This window comes from Lissotriton helveticus, chromosome 11, assembly GCF_964261635.1.
Source record: "Lissotriton helveticus chromosome 11, aLisHel1.1, whole genome shotgun sequence".
Taxonomy (NCBI): Eukaryota; Metazoa; Chordata; class Amphibia; order Caudata; family Salamandridae; genus Lissotriton; species Lissotriton helveticus.
The window spans coordinates 1,182,844,198-1,182,857,232 of record NC_136072.1 but is presented as its reverse complement, the minus strand read 5'-3'; the positions used below and the strand labels follow the sequence as shown (position 1 = coordinate 1,182,857,232).

Here is a 13,035-nt window from a genome sequence, read left to right as displayed (position 1 = left end):
CTTCCAGGGTTTCCAGGTTCTAGCATCGGCTTCTCACTACTGGCCGTTGGAGTTGGTGGACGGGATACAGGAGATTCCGGACTCGGAAAGAGCAGGCCAAGGCAAACGCAGTGTTTGGAAGTATGTGTGGCTGGGAGTAGTGGGGGGGCTTTGGAGTGGAGCCCCCAGTACAAGTGAAACCTGGGCAAGGAAAAAGGGGACCTGACAACCCTGGCACAGAATATCCAGACAGGGAATCAAGGGGCCTGACAGTTCTGGCACAGAACATTTATGTAGTGAATCAAGGGGTCTGACAGCCCTGGCAGAGAACATCCATGCAGGGAATCAAGGGCCTGATTGCCCTGGCACAGAACATTCATGCAGAGAATCAAGGGCCTGACAGCCCTGGCACAGAACATCCATGCAGGGAATCAAGGGGGCTGACAGCCTTGGCACAGAACATCAATGCAGGGAATCAGGGGCCTGACACCGAACATCTAGGTGGGGAATCAAGGAGCCTGATAGCCCTGGCAGAGACCACTTTCACCGGGGAAACAAGGGGGCTGGCAGCCATGAAACCCAAGCGGTCTCTCAGCCCACTCACTGCACACCTAGTCAGTTTAAGGAATGCAAGACTGATTGCCAGAGCCTCCAGCACAGGCACTGCAAACCAAGGCAGGGAAGCTAGGGATCTGACAACTCTTGCCCTACACACCTAGGAAGGAAAGCAAGGGGGCTGCTTGTCCTGTCCACACTCTCTTTGTCTGGGCTGCTCAGTAGCACTGAAGCATCCTTCTTTGGCACTGGTGCATCTCCCTATCTTTGCCTTCCTCTTCTGGTACTCGTGCTTCTCTATCTCGGATATGTCTCTCTATAGCTGAAGCCACCATCTAGCGCTGACATCTCTCTTTATCTCTGAAACTCCTGCTGAGCTCTGCCAAAACTTATCTAGTACTGGCTCTCCACAGGATAGCAGACACTGCTCTCTACCACTGGGGTGGCGTACACACCCCTCTCTGACACTGCTGCTCCATAGGACAGTGGACATTGCTCTCTTGCAATGGTGTCCCATAGGATAGTGGACACTGCTCTCTAGCACTGGAGCCCCACAGAATAATGGACAGTGCTCTCTAGCACTGGTGTACTATAGGCAGCAGACACTGCTCTTTAACACTGGAGCTCCGCAGGACAGCAGATACTACTCTCTAGCACTGGTGTGGGGGGACACGCTACTGTTTCCATAGGATAGCAAAACACTGCTCTCTGGCACATTTCCTTTCCCAAAACAAAACACATAAAAAGCTCAAGTGCCCTGCAGCAAGCCAACAATTCCTTCTCACTCACAAAAAAAAAATCATTGTCCCATAGGGCTCTGGAAGCAAAATCCCACTACTTTTCTCCACCTCGTGGGCTACTTGAGACAAAGTTGCCCCTAAGGTCACTGTTGCTAGCATCGACTGTAATTATACACTTGTAGGATAATATGGTGCCAAAATTCGACACCATGTTCTGAAATCACGTGACTTGAATATTCTATGCTTAGTTTGGCAAACTCACACTTCTTCAAGTTGGCATCAATACCTGCCTATTTCAATCTTTCTAACACTGCCTGCATTGTTTTATCATGCTCCTGAATGCTTCTGGCCGCTATAAGGATATCATCTTGGAATGCAACCACCCCTCTGATCCCTTTTTAAAACTGGTTTCATGATTTGTTGGAACACTGAAGCACGGACGCCAAACCTAAGGGCATCATTTGAACTAAAACATACCTAAAGGAGAAATAAAAGCAGTAAGATGCCTGAAGGATTGTTCTAATTACACCTATTGGTATGCGGATGCCAAACTGATCTTGCTGAAAATATTTGCTCCTGCAAATCTTGCCAGAATATCATCAATGCTTGGCAAAGGATGACAATCCACCCAATATTTTCTGATCAAACTTCGTAGATCAATGCAGACCCTGCAATACCCTGTTTTCTTACTGGCAATGAATAAAGGAGATAACCATAGCAAAGATTCTATAGGTTTGATCACTCCTTCAATGGTGTGGTGTGGCTCACTGGTTAGAGGCGGCAGACCCGGGAGCAGAGGACGGCCCAGGACCAGGGTTCAATTCCCGACACGGCAGGGTCTTGGACCAGGGTCAACGGACTCGATAATTCTCACCTCGGTGCCTACTCTAACTAGGGATCACACTCAGCAACTCTGGGCATCAGCTTGCCTCATCTCCACAACGGCCCCCCACATACGCCGGGGATGCCTGGTTTCACCTTGGAGATACCCAGTAGGGACCATCTCACAGGGAAAACCAGGACGGGTTCCCCAGCGGTCTACAGCGCAGAGATACTCCTTCGGGAGTCGATTCTAGCACTTTAGAAACCCACAATCAATCAATCAATCAATGCACATTTTCTTGAGAATGTTTGCCAAATCCTCTCTAGTGCTAAATGGCACATTTATCAGTTAGTATTTAATTGGTACCGCATACTCCTGAACCTTTATTTTGTGCTGAAAACCCTTAATTCTTCCCAAATTCCCATCAAAAACATTTGAAAATGTAGTGAACTGTTCATTGTTAAGGACTGCATAATTTTCCCTTATTAGCAAAACTTGGACTTACTTTCCTGGCCTCAAAGTGATACCAACCCAAAATATTGAGTTCTTTCCTCACAACATAGACCTTGCCAGAAAAGATCATGCCCTTGAATTATAATGTACTCTCAAAATACCCAATTAAATCTATATTCTTTCCATTATATGATAAGGCACATCTGTCAGGTGCCATCATTTCTTAGTCTTCCCATTTACCATTGAATCACGCCTCTGTGATAATAGTCATCTTTGCACCAGAATCTACTAGCAATTCTAAGACGTTACCATCCATGCATACCTTTGTGTAAGGGTCAATGTATTCAGACTCATCTTCTTCCCTTATCATCAAAACTAAATCTTTGGTCTTTTCCAGTGCATCCAATATTTCATCCTTAATATAACACTCAAACAAAGCATTCACTCTGTTTCTCTCGATTCGACACATTTTGGCAAAATGGCCAATCCTCTCACAATTTTTGCAAGAGGCAACCTTGGTGGAACGAGGACACCCCATGGGGGGATGTTGAGGAAACCTGAATCTAAAACATTTTTTTTTGCCTGAAAAAATTGAGTTTTATCTTCTTGATACAATTGTACTTCTTTTGAGATGCTGCTTTAGCATTGCTCCGATCATTTGCACTATTGTCAAAAACTGCATGCACCCCAACAGTCTCTGTGTTAGCCAATTCTCTGGACGCCTTGTGAGAAACCTCAATGCTTTTACGATATCAATAGTTTCAATCAAGAATGAGTTATTTAACGTAAGCAACTTCTCCTGTACTTTTTTGTCCCAACATCGCATTACTATTTGGTCTCTGATTTACTGGCTGATGAAATCCTTAAATTCAGTCTGCAGCTAAAATGCGTAAAGCTGCTACATATTGGTCTATTGACTCCTCTTAGTGCTGCCCTAGAGTAAAGAATTTTTGTCTGTTAATGATCAAACTTGGTTGTACATCAAATTGTTTCTCCAATTTTTGTAATTGCCTCCTGATATTCGTCCAGTTCATCCTCTTCATATGATCCACTTTCCATACTAAACTGTAGCCTTCTCTCTTAATGTTAGTGTCTTGATGTTAGTGTGCGTATCACTGACATGCAGCATGCCTTCAATAACTTGCCCCTACTTTGTATATTTATATCCCAAGGCAAGATGTCGTCTAATATTGCCTTAAACATGTTACGTGGAAATGCAAAGAGATAAACAAAACGAACGCCAAACTAAAAGTTCTAAACGCGAGAACAGGAGATGGGCGCATGGACCTTCGCGTTCTGAAGAATGAGGTGCAGGTTCTGAGGACCATCGCGCACCGAGCTGCAACTGAATTTGAGTTTTTGCCCAAAGCTTTTGTTTAATTTTAAGATGCACTCAAACCTGAGATGTTTCTACGCCCACAGAATGGACTCATCTCTCGATGACACAGTTTGATTGAGTTGGGAGTGTTGGGAGTCATGCGCTTGATGTGACACAAAAAATTGATTGAATCTGGATACACGCGGGCAGTCTTCCAGTATATGCGCATGGGTTCGTCAGAAAGACAGCGCGTCGCCAGATTGTTGAAGTGGAGAATCCTCACATAACACATGAAGTTTCCAGCTCTGTGTTTGTTCAGCCTCAGCCTAGCAGCACAAGGAGACAACTATCATCTTGGCTTGACACACAAACATTCTACAAAGGAGCACAGAACTCTCCATGATCTTGCATCATACAGCGACTGCACGAGGCAGGAGTCATTCAGAGCATTGCATGAAATACACATCACCACACCATCCTTATCTGTGGTAGTAGAGTGCCATTGGCCCTAATGGAAGCCAGAAAGCTGGGCCCCAGACCCTGCACTGCCAGTAAACACACCATCTGTACCTCTTGCAGCGCTCCCTTTCTTATGCGCCTCTCCCTACTTCTGGCACCTCTACTTACCTCTGACGCTTCCTCCATACCTCTGGGACCCATCTCTGTCACTAGCACTGCCATATCTCTTATACTAATCCCTACCTCTGTTACCCCTCCATGTCTGTGTCGTCCCGCCCTTCCTCGCTCTGGCGCCCCTCCTTACCTCTGTTACACCTCCCTATCTGTGTCACCCCGCCCCGCCCTTCCTCGCTCTGGCACCCCTCCTTACCTCTGTTACACCTCCCTATCTGTGTCGCCCCTCCATAACCGCACACCTTCCTCCTATCTTCAGCACACCTTCCTCGCTCTGGCATCAATCTCTACCCCTGGGACCTCTCTCCACCTCGAGCACTGCTCCCTCGCTCCATACCTCTGGCATAGTTCCCTATCTCTGGCACCTCTCCTTATCTCCTGTGTCATTTCCTGTTGTGTTATGTTTCTCCTTGTCTCTGCGCCGGGACGCTCCTTGGCTGGAGTAGCTGTTGCGCATAATAAATTAATATAACATAACATAACATAACATTCCTATCTCTGGCATCGCTCCCTAGCTCTGGCACCGCTCCCTACCTCTGACACCGTTCCTACCACCTCTGGCACCGGTCCCAAGCTCTGGCACTGCTCCCTACCTCTGGCACCGCTCCCTACCTCTGACACCGCTCCTACCACCTCTGGCACTGCTCCCTACCTCTGGTGCCGCTCCCTACCTCTGGGACCGCTCCCTACCTCTGGCACCGCTCCCTACCTCTGACACCGTTCCTACCACCTCTGGCACCGCTCCCTAGCTCTGGCACCGCTCCCTAGCTCTGACACCGTTCCTACCACCTCTGGCACCGCTCCCTAGCTCTGGCACCGCTCCCTACCTCTGACACCGTTCCTACCACCTCTGGCACCGCTCCCTAGCTCTGGCACCGCTCCCTGCCTCTGACACCGTTCCTACCACCTCTGGCACCGCTCCCTAGCTCTGGCACTGCTCCCTACCTCTGGCACCGCTCCCTACCTCTGGCGCCGCTCCCTACCTCTGGCACCGCTCCTACCACCTCTGGCACCGCTCCCTAGCTCTGGCACTGCTCCCTACCTCTGGCACCGCTCCCTACCTCTGGCGCCGCTCCCTACCTCTGGCACCGCTCCTACCACCTCTGGCACTGCTCCCTACCTCTGGCGCCGCTCCCTACCTCTGGGACCGCTCCCTACCTCTGGCACCGCTCCCTACCTCTGACACCGTTCCTACCACCTCTGGCACCGCTCCCTAGCTCTGGCACTGCTCCCTACCTCTGGCACCGCTCCCTACCTCTGGCACCGCTCCTACCACCTCTGGCACTGCTCCCTACCTCTGGCACCGCTCCCTGCCTCTGGCACTGCTCCCTAGCTCTGGGACCGCTCCCTACCTCTGGCACCGCTCCCTACCTCTGGCACCGCTACCTACCTCTGGCACCGCTCCCTACCTCTGGCACCGCTCCCTACCTCTGGCACCGCTCCTACCACCTCTGGCACTGCTCCCTACCTCTGGCACCGCTCCCTAGCTCTGGCACTGCTCCCTAGCTCTGGCATCGCTCCCTAGCTCTGGCACTGCTCCCTACCTCTGGCACCGCTCCCTAGCTCTGGCATCGCTCCCTAGCTCTGGCACTGCTCCCTAGCTCTGGCATCGCTCCCTACCTCTGGCACCGCTCCCTACCTCTGGCACCGCTCCCTACCTCTGGCACCGCTCCTACCTCCTCTGGCACTGCTCCCTACCTCTGGCACCGCTCCTACCTCCTCTGGCACCGCTCCCTACCTCTGGCACCGCTCCCAACCTCTGGCACCGCTCCTACCTCCTCTGGCACCGCTCCCTAGCTCTGGCACTGCTCCCTACCTCTGGCACCGCTCCCTAGCTCCGGCACTGCTCCCTACCTCTGGCACCGCTCCCTAGCTCTGGCATCGCTCCCTACCTCTGGCACCGCTCCCTACCTCTGGCACCGCTCCCTACCTCTGGCACCGCTCCTACCTCCCTTGGCACTGCTCCCTACCTCTGGCATCGCTCCCTAGCTCTGGCACCGCTCCCTAGCTCTGGCACCGCTCCCTAGCTCTGGCATCGCTCCTACCACCTCTGGCACCGCTCCCTAGCTCTGGCACCGCTCCCTAGCTCTGGCATCGCTCCCTACCTCTGGCATCGCTCCCTACCTCTGGCACCGCTCCCTAGCTCTGGCATCGCTCCCTACCTCTGGCACCGCTCCCTACCTCTGGCATCGCTCCCTACCTCTGGCACCGCTCCCTACCTCTGGCACCGCTCCCTAGCTCTGGCACCGCTCCGTAGCTCTGGCACCACTCCTACCACCTCTGGCACTGCTCCCTACCTCTGGCACCGCTCCCTAGCTCTGGCACCGCTCCCTAGCTCTGGTGCCGCACACTAGCTCTGGAACCGCTCCCTACCTCTGGCACTCATCCCTACCTCTGGCACCGCTCCCTAGCTCTGGCATCGCTCCCTAGCTCTGGCACTGCTCCCTACCTCTGGCACCGCTCCCTAGCTCTGGCATCGCTCCCTAGCTCTGGCACTGCTCCCTAGCTCTGGCATCGCTCCCTACCTCTGGCACCGCTCCCTACCTCTGGCACCGCTCCCTACCTCTGGCACCGCTCCTACCTCCTCTGGCACTGCTCCCTACCTCTGGCACCGCTCCTACCTCCTCTGGCACCGCTCCCTACCTCTGGCACCGCTCCCAACCTCTGGCACCGCTCCTACCTCCTCTGGCACCGCTCCCTAGCTCTGGCACTGCTCCCTACCTCTGGCACCGCTCCCTAGCTCCGGCACTGCTCCCTACCTCTGGCACCGCTCCCTAGCTCTGGCACTGCTCCCTACCTCTGGCACCGCTCCCTAGCTCCGGCACTGCTCCCTACCTCTGGCACCGCTCCCTAGCTCTGGCATCGCTCCCTACCTCTGGCACCGCTCCCTACCTCTGGCACCGCTCCCTACCTCTGGCACCGCTCCTACCTCCCTTGGCACTGCTCCCTACCTCTGGCATCGCTCCCTAGCTCTGGCACCGCTCCCTAGCTCTGGCACCGCTCCCTAGCTCTGGCATCGCTCCCTAGCTCTGGCACCGCTCCCTAGCTCTGGCATCGCTCCCTACCTCTGGCACCGCTCCCTACCTCTGGCACCGCTCCCTACCTCTGGCACCGCTCCTACCTCCCTTGGCACTGCTCCCTACCTCTGGCATCGCTCCCTAGCTCTGGCACCGCTCCCTAGCTCTGGCACCGCTCCCTAGCTCTGGCATCGCTCCTACCACCTCTGGCACCGCTCCCTAGCTCTGGCACCGCTCCCTAGCTCTGGCATCGCTCCCTACCTCTGGCATCGCTCCCTAGCTCTGGCATCGCTCCCTAGCTCTGGCATCGCTCCCTATCTCTGGCACCGCTCCCTAGCTCTGGCACCGCTCCCTAGCTCTGGCATCGCTCCCTACCTCTGGCATCGCTCCCTAGCTCTGGCACCGCTCCCTAGCTCTGGCATCGCTCCCTACCTCTGGCATCGCTCCCTAGCTCTGGCATCGCTCCCTATCTCTGGCACCGCTCCCTAGCTCTGGCACCGCTCCCTAGCTCTGGCATCGCTCCCTACCTCTGGCATCGCTCCCTAGCTCTGGCACCGCTCCCTAGCTCTGGCATCGCTCCCTACCTCTGGCATCGCTCCCTAGCTCTGGCATCGCTCCCTATCTCTGGCACCGCTCCCTAGCTCTGGCACCGCTCCCTAGCTCTGGCATCGCTCCCTACCTCTGGCATCGCTCCCTATCTCTGGCACCGCTCCCTAGCTCTGGCACCGCTCCCTAGCTCTGGCATCGCTCCCTACCTCTGGCATCGCTCCCTAGCTCTGGCACCGCTCCCTAGCTCTGGCATCGCTCCCTACCTCTGGCATCGCTCCCTAGCTCTGGCATCGCTCCCTATCTCTGGCACCGCTCCCTAGCTCTGGCACCGCTCCCTAGCTCTGGCACCGCTCCCTACCTCTGGCATCGCTCCCTAGCTCTGGCACCGCTCCCTAGCTCTGGCATCGCTCCCTATCTCTGGCACCGCTCCCTACCTCTGGCACTCATCCCTACCTCTGGAACCACTCCTCACCACTGGAACCACTCTTTACCACTGGCCCCATTCCCCACCTCTGGTACTCATCCCTACTTCTGGCATTGCTCTCTACCTCTAGCACCGCTCCCTAGCTCTGGCACCGCTCCCTAGCTCTGGCATCGCTCCCTATCTCTGGCACCGCTCCCTACCTCTGGCACTCATCCCTACCTCTGGAACCACTCCTCACCACTGGAACCACTCTTTACCACTGGCCCCATTCCCCACCTCTGGTACTCATCCCTACTTCTGGCATTGCTCTCTACCTCTAGCACCGCTCCCTAGCTCTGGCACCACTCCCTACCTCTGGCACTGCGCCCTACCTCTGGCACTGCTCCCAAACTCTGGTACCACTGACTACCTCTGGCACCAATCCTTACCTCTGGCACCAATCCTTACCTCTGGCACCACTCCCTACATCTGGCACTGCTCCCTACCTCTGGCACTACTCCTTACCTCTCTCCCTTCCCTCCCTACCTCTCCATTCTCTCCCTTCCCTCCCTACCTCTCCATTCTCTCCCTTCCCTCCCTACCTCTCCCTTCCTTCCCAAACTCTCCCTTCCTTCCTTACCTCTCCCTTTCTATCTTACCACTTCCTTCTCTCCCTATCTCTTCCTTCCTATCTCAGCCCCCCCACCTCTCCCTTCCTCCCTCTTCCTTCCCTCCCTACCTCTCGTTCTCTCCCCACCTCTCCCTTCCCTCTCTCCCTCTCCCTTCCTACCTCTGTCTGCCTCCCAAGCTCTGGACCTCTGTGGATCTGTTTTCCACTCCTTGGCTGCAGGAAGTTTCTGCTGCTCCCAGACCTTCGGATACTTCTGCCTTTCAAAGCCCTTCTTTCCAGCAAGTGTGAGAGCAGACGCAGCCGTCTCAGGAACACGAGGACACTTTGCCCCTGGTCCTTGAAGAGATGAGATGTATGGTGTCTTTGAAGGGCGGGGGGAGGGGGCAGCAGGCCCTCAGGAGGTTTGATGTCCACATCCTCTGCAGGCCTCTGCTCCTTGGCTTGTTCTTTGAAGACTTGGGCGATGAAGGAGACAAGACATTGGAGGGGAGACATTTAATTTTTGTGATTCTACAACAATCTTTCTGTGTTTCTCTGGCTCCTTTGTTCTCTCTTCTTTTTCACTCTCTGTTCCTGGGATGAACTATTTTCCTCGTTCGACCCTCTCTTTTCATCTCGCTCTTTGGTTTTTATTTCTCCCTCCCTCTCCCAACTTTGCCCAAAACTTTGTAAGTTCCTGGATGCAACACTTGCTTTCGCCAGGTGTTTTGATATTGTCACAGATTTACGGGTACTATTCTGCCATCTTTTCTGTCGCCTCTGGTTCTCCCAGGAGAGGGAGTGGGTACTGTGTTCACCCTTCAGTTTTGTGACGTCAGTTCCGGTTCCTTTCCTTATATATTGCCCATCGTTATGCTATTTCTCCTGGCTCACGCTCCAGGTCGAAGGGTCGACCTGTTCTGTGTGTCGTCCTTCTTTGCTTTCTAGCAGGGGGTCGCTCATCCTGTCTGTAGTTGGGGTTTTTCACAGTGAGCACTTTTTCTGCTGCTCTGCAGTTCCTGTGTAGTAACAGGGAGAGTTGTGTGTTTTCCTTGTCTGTTTGGGTTTCCCTGTGGGTTTCATGTTTTGATTCGGTAGATCCAAGTGAGGTGTTTTGCAGCTTTTTCTGTTTTTGGGGTTGGCCATCTCTCCCTTCGGCATGGCAGGATTCTTTTTCCAAGGTGGTTTGAAGGTCGTCTTCCAGAGTTTGTCGCATTTCTTATTGTAAGCATTTCTTTACTCATGTCTCGAGGTGCATCAGAAATGCTGCAGTCTGTGTTTTCTTGTATTGTGGCATCTTATCTCTGCTGGGCAGGCATTGGTGGGAGCCTTCCTCCCCCCCACTGCCTCCTTGGAGAACAAGTGCACACGCCTGTGTTGTCTTTGTTGCTGTAAGTCTTCCCAGCAGATAGTTTTCTTTAGCACAGAAGGTTTGTGTGGCTTTCTTTTGGTGGCATTTTATGACTAGGGACGCTGTCCAGTCTGTTGAATGGCACTTCCAGATGGATGTATTCCTGTGATTGATTGTCTGCCTTTCTTTATTGTAAACTGGTATTGGTTGGAGCTTCCTTTGCTCTTGTCCTGTACCATCAGCTAGTTTTAGTTTTGCCTCTTTCAGACATCTTGGGTGACAGTCAATATTTGGTTTGTTAAGGCTTTGTGCTCACTTTGCGCTGGTGGGACCACAGCTAACCGCAAGCCTCTCTTTCGGGTACCCTGGCATTCTGCCATCAATCCCTTCTTCCTTTGGTTCTCTATAATAGTTGAATGTTGTTCATAGTACCCCCTAGATGTCCCCCAGTCAACTTTAAACATATCTTTTTATTGTTGCTTCTTTTGGATTGTCAGCTTTCTTTGTGATGTTTGTTATTTTCATAAAGGCTCTTTTTATCCCGTCTGCATTTTGATTTCATTGGCTCAGTACTGTTACTGTTCTCTTTCTGTCGGTAGCGTCCTAACGCCTTGTCCTCTTTAGTTTAGGTTTTTAGGTCGAGCCTGGGCAGCACGTGCGCTGCTCTGCGAGGCATGCTGTATTCAGATGGGGGCTTAAAGCCCCGCCCACTCTCCGCCTATATTTTTCATTGGATTGTGTCATTGTCCACTGTAAACTGTGGATGTTCATAGGTCAAAAGGCTTAGTAGTCCCTCCTTAGTACGGCCTTGTCTCATTTTGTAACCTCCCATTGCCACACCCTCTGTTACGTGTGTTGTTACTTGGTAGGCTTTAATTACAGCCTCCAACCACTATTTTCTCAAACAGCGTTGCAGTCAGGACACGCTCCCTCCTAACGCTTTTTAAAATTTTTGTAGTACGGCTGCTGGCATTTGCAATGCAATGGGTCTCGCATTTTCGAGGGTTTGAGCTGTTGGCTTTGTAAATGACGCCTTTTATTTATCTGTTTTAAAAACAACACATAAATAAAAGGCATTGTCATTAACAATGCCAATAGCTCAAACTCTCATAAATGCTAGGCCTTTTTCATTGCAAATGCTTGTTCCATTTGTATTTAGTTTGGAGTTTTTGTGGTGGATTTTTGATGTTTTGGGGTCTGTATTTTGTATAGTGTATTTGTCAAGGTGTAGGGTTATTTGGTTGTGGACAGACAGGTGGGTGAGTGGGCTGGCGGTGAGAGCCTCGACAGGATCTGTGGGTACACTAGCGATTGCCTCGACTTCCACGCTGTTGCATACTTGGAAGGAGTACCTCGATTGTTCCAGTGAGTTTCCTCTGCCATCAAGAATGCAGAGCCATTGGGCCCGATTCACAAAACTAACTTAAGACAAAATCCTAAACTTACTACCATTTTAGTATTCACAGAAGGCACTTACTCATTTTGGTATTCACAGAAGGCACTTATTCATTTCGGTATTTACAGAAGTTAGGAGTCCTAACTTTAGGACTCCTAAATGCCTTCTGTGAATACCGAAAGTCTTAAAATTAGGATTTTTTTCAGTTTAGGAGTAGTAAAGTTAGGACTCCTAACTTTAGGACTCCTAAATGCCTTCTGTGAATACTGGAAGTCTTAAAATTAAGACCGAAATGAGTAAGTGCCTTCTGTGAATACCAAAATGAGTAAGTGCCTTCTGTGAATAGCAAAATGAGTAAGTGCCTTCTGAGAATACCAAAATGGTAGTAAGTTTAGGATTTTGTCTTAAGTTAGTTCTGTGAATCGGGCCCCAAGTGTTTTCATGTTTTTTGTGGCTGTTTGTTTTGCGGTCTGGGATTGTCTTTCTTTGTTGGTGTTGTTAGGGTGGTTTGTATTGTTCTACAGGATGCATAATTATCAGTTACTAAGGACATGGTTCTTTTTGTTGCCTTTGCTTGCATTAAGCTCACTCCATATTAGTATGTTCCCTTCGATTTGGGAGAAAAGATTCATTCAGCCACTTGCATGTTAAAACTGCAGACGTACTATCTGCTTGTTGACATAGCAACACATTCGTAATTTTAATCTATTTGTGGCTCTTGTCTGTTTTTGCTGGAGTTATGTGTCAGGCTACCTCACTTTTGCACCTCATTACCTAGCTTATTTACATTTGTAGTTTCTCAGGGTTACTAATTTCTACCTCCAAGTCTTAACTTGACTCGCCAATTTCTGTCACGTTGTTGTTCAAAGGTCAAGACACTTTGCACCAGATGCCTTTGTGGGTGTTTCTTTTTGGTCATTGCTACAGGCACTTGTTTGTTTTTCTGGGTCGCCAGAGTTGTTCTACATGAGTCTGTTGGTGGTGCTCCCAGGGCAACTGAAGATCTCCTTTAGTTCTTGTGTGTCTTTGTGGTTGATTCTCTCGCGACCCCCATGCTGGTTGTTTACCTCTTCCTGCCCTCTCGCGACCCCCCTGCTGGTTGTTTACCTCTTCTCGCCCTCTCGCGACCCCCATGCTGGTTGTATCCCTCGGCCTGCCCTCTCGTGACCCCCATGCTGGTTGTATCCCTCCGCCTGCCCTCTCGCGAC

General features: G+C 51.7%; 1 protein-coding gene across 1 annotated transcript in view; it reads left to right on the top strand.

The window, feature by feature from the left end:
* ADGRD1 (adhesion G protein-coupled receptor D1) overlaps positions 1–13,035 on the top strand; it is a 1,126,805-nt gene that overhangs the window by 79,917 nt on the left and 1,033,853 nt on the right. Inside the window, exon 3 of the mRNA XM_078666340.1 lies at positions 8–120. The gene's annotated coding sequence lies outside the window, so the exon portion shown is untranslated. The remainder of the gene's footprint in view (positions 1–7; positions 121–13,035) is intronic.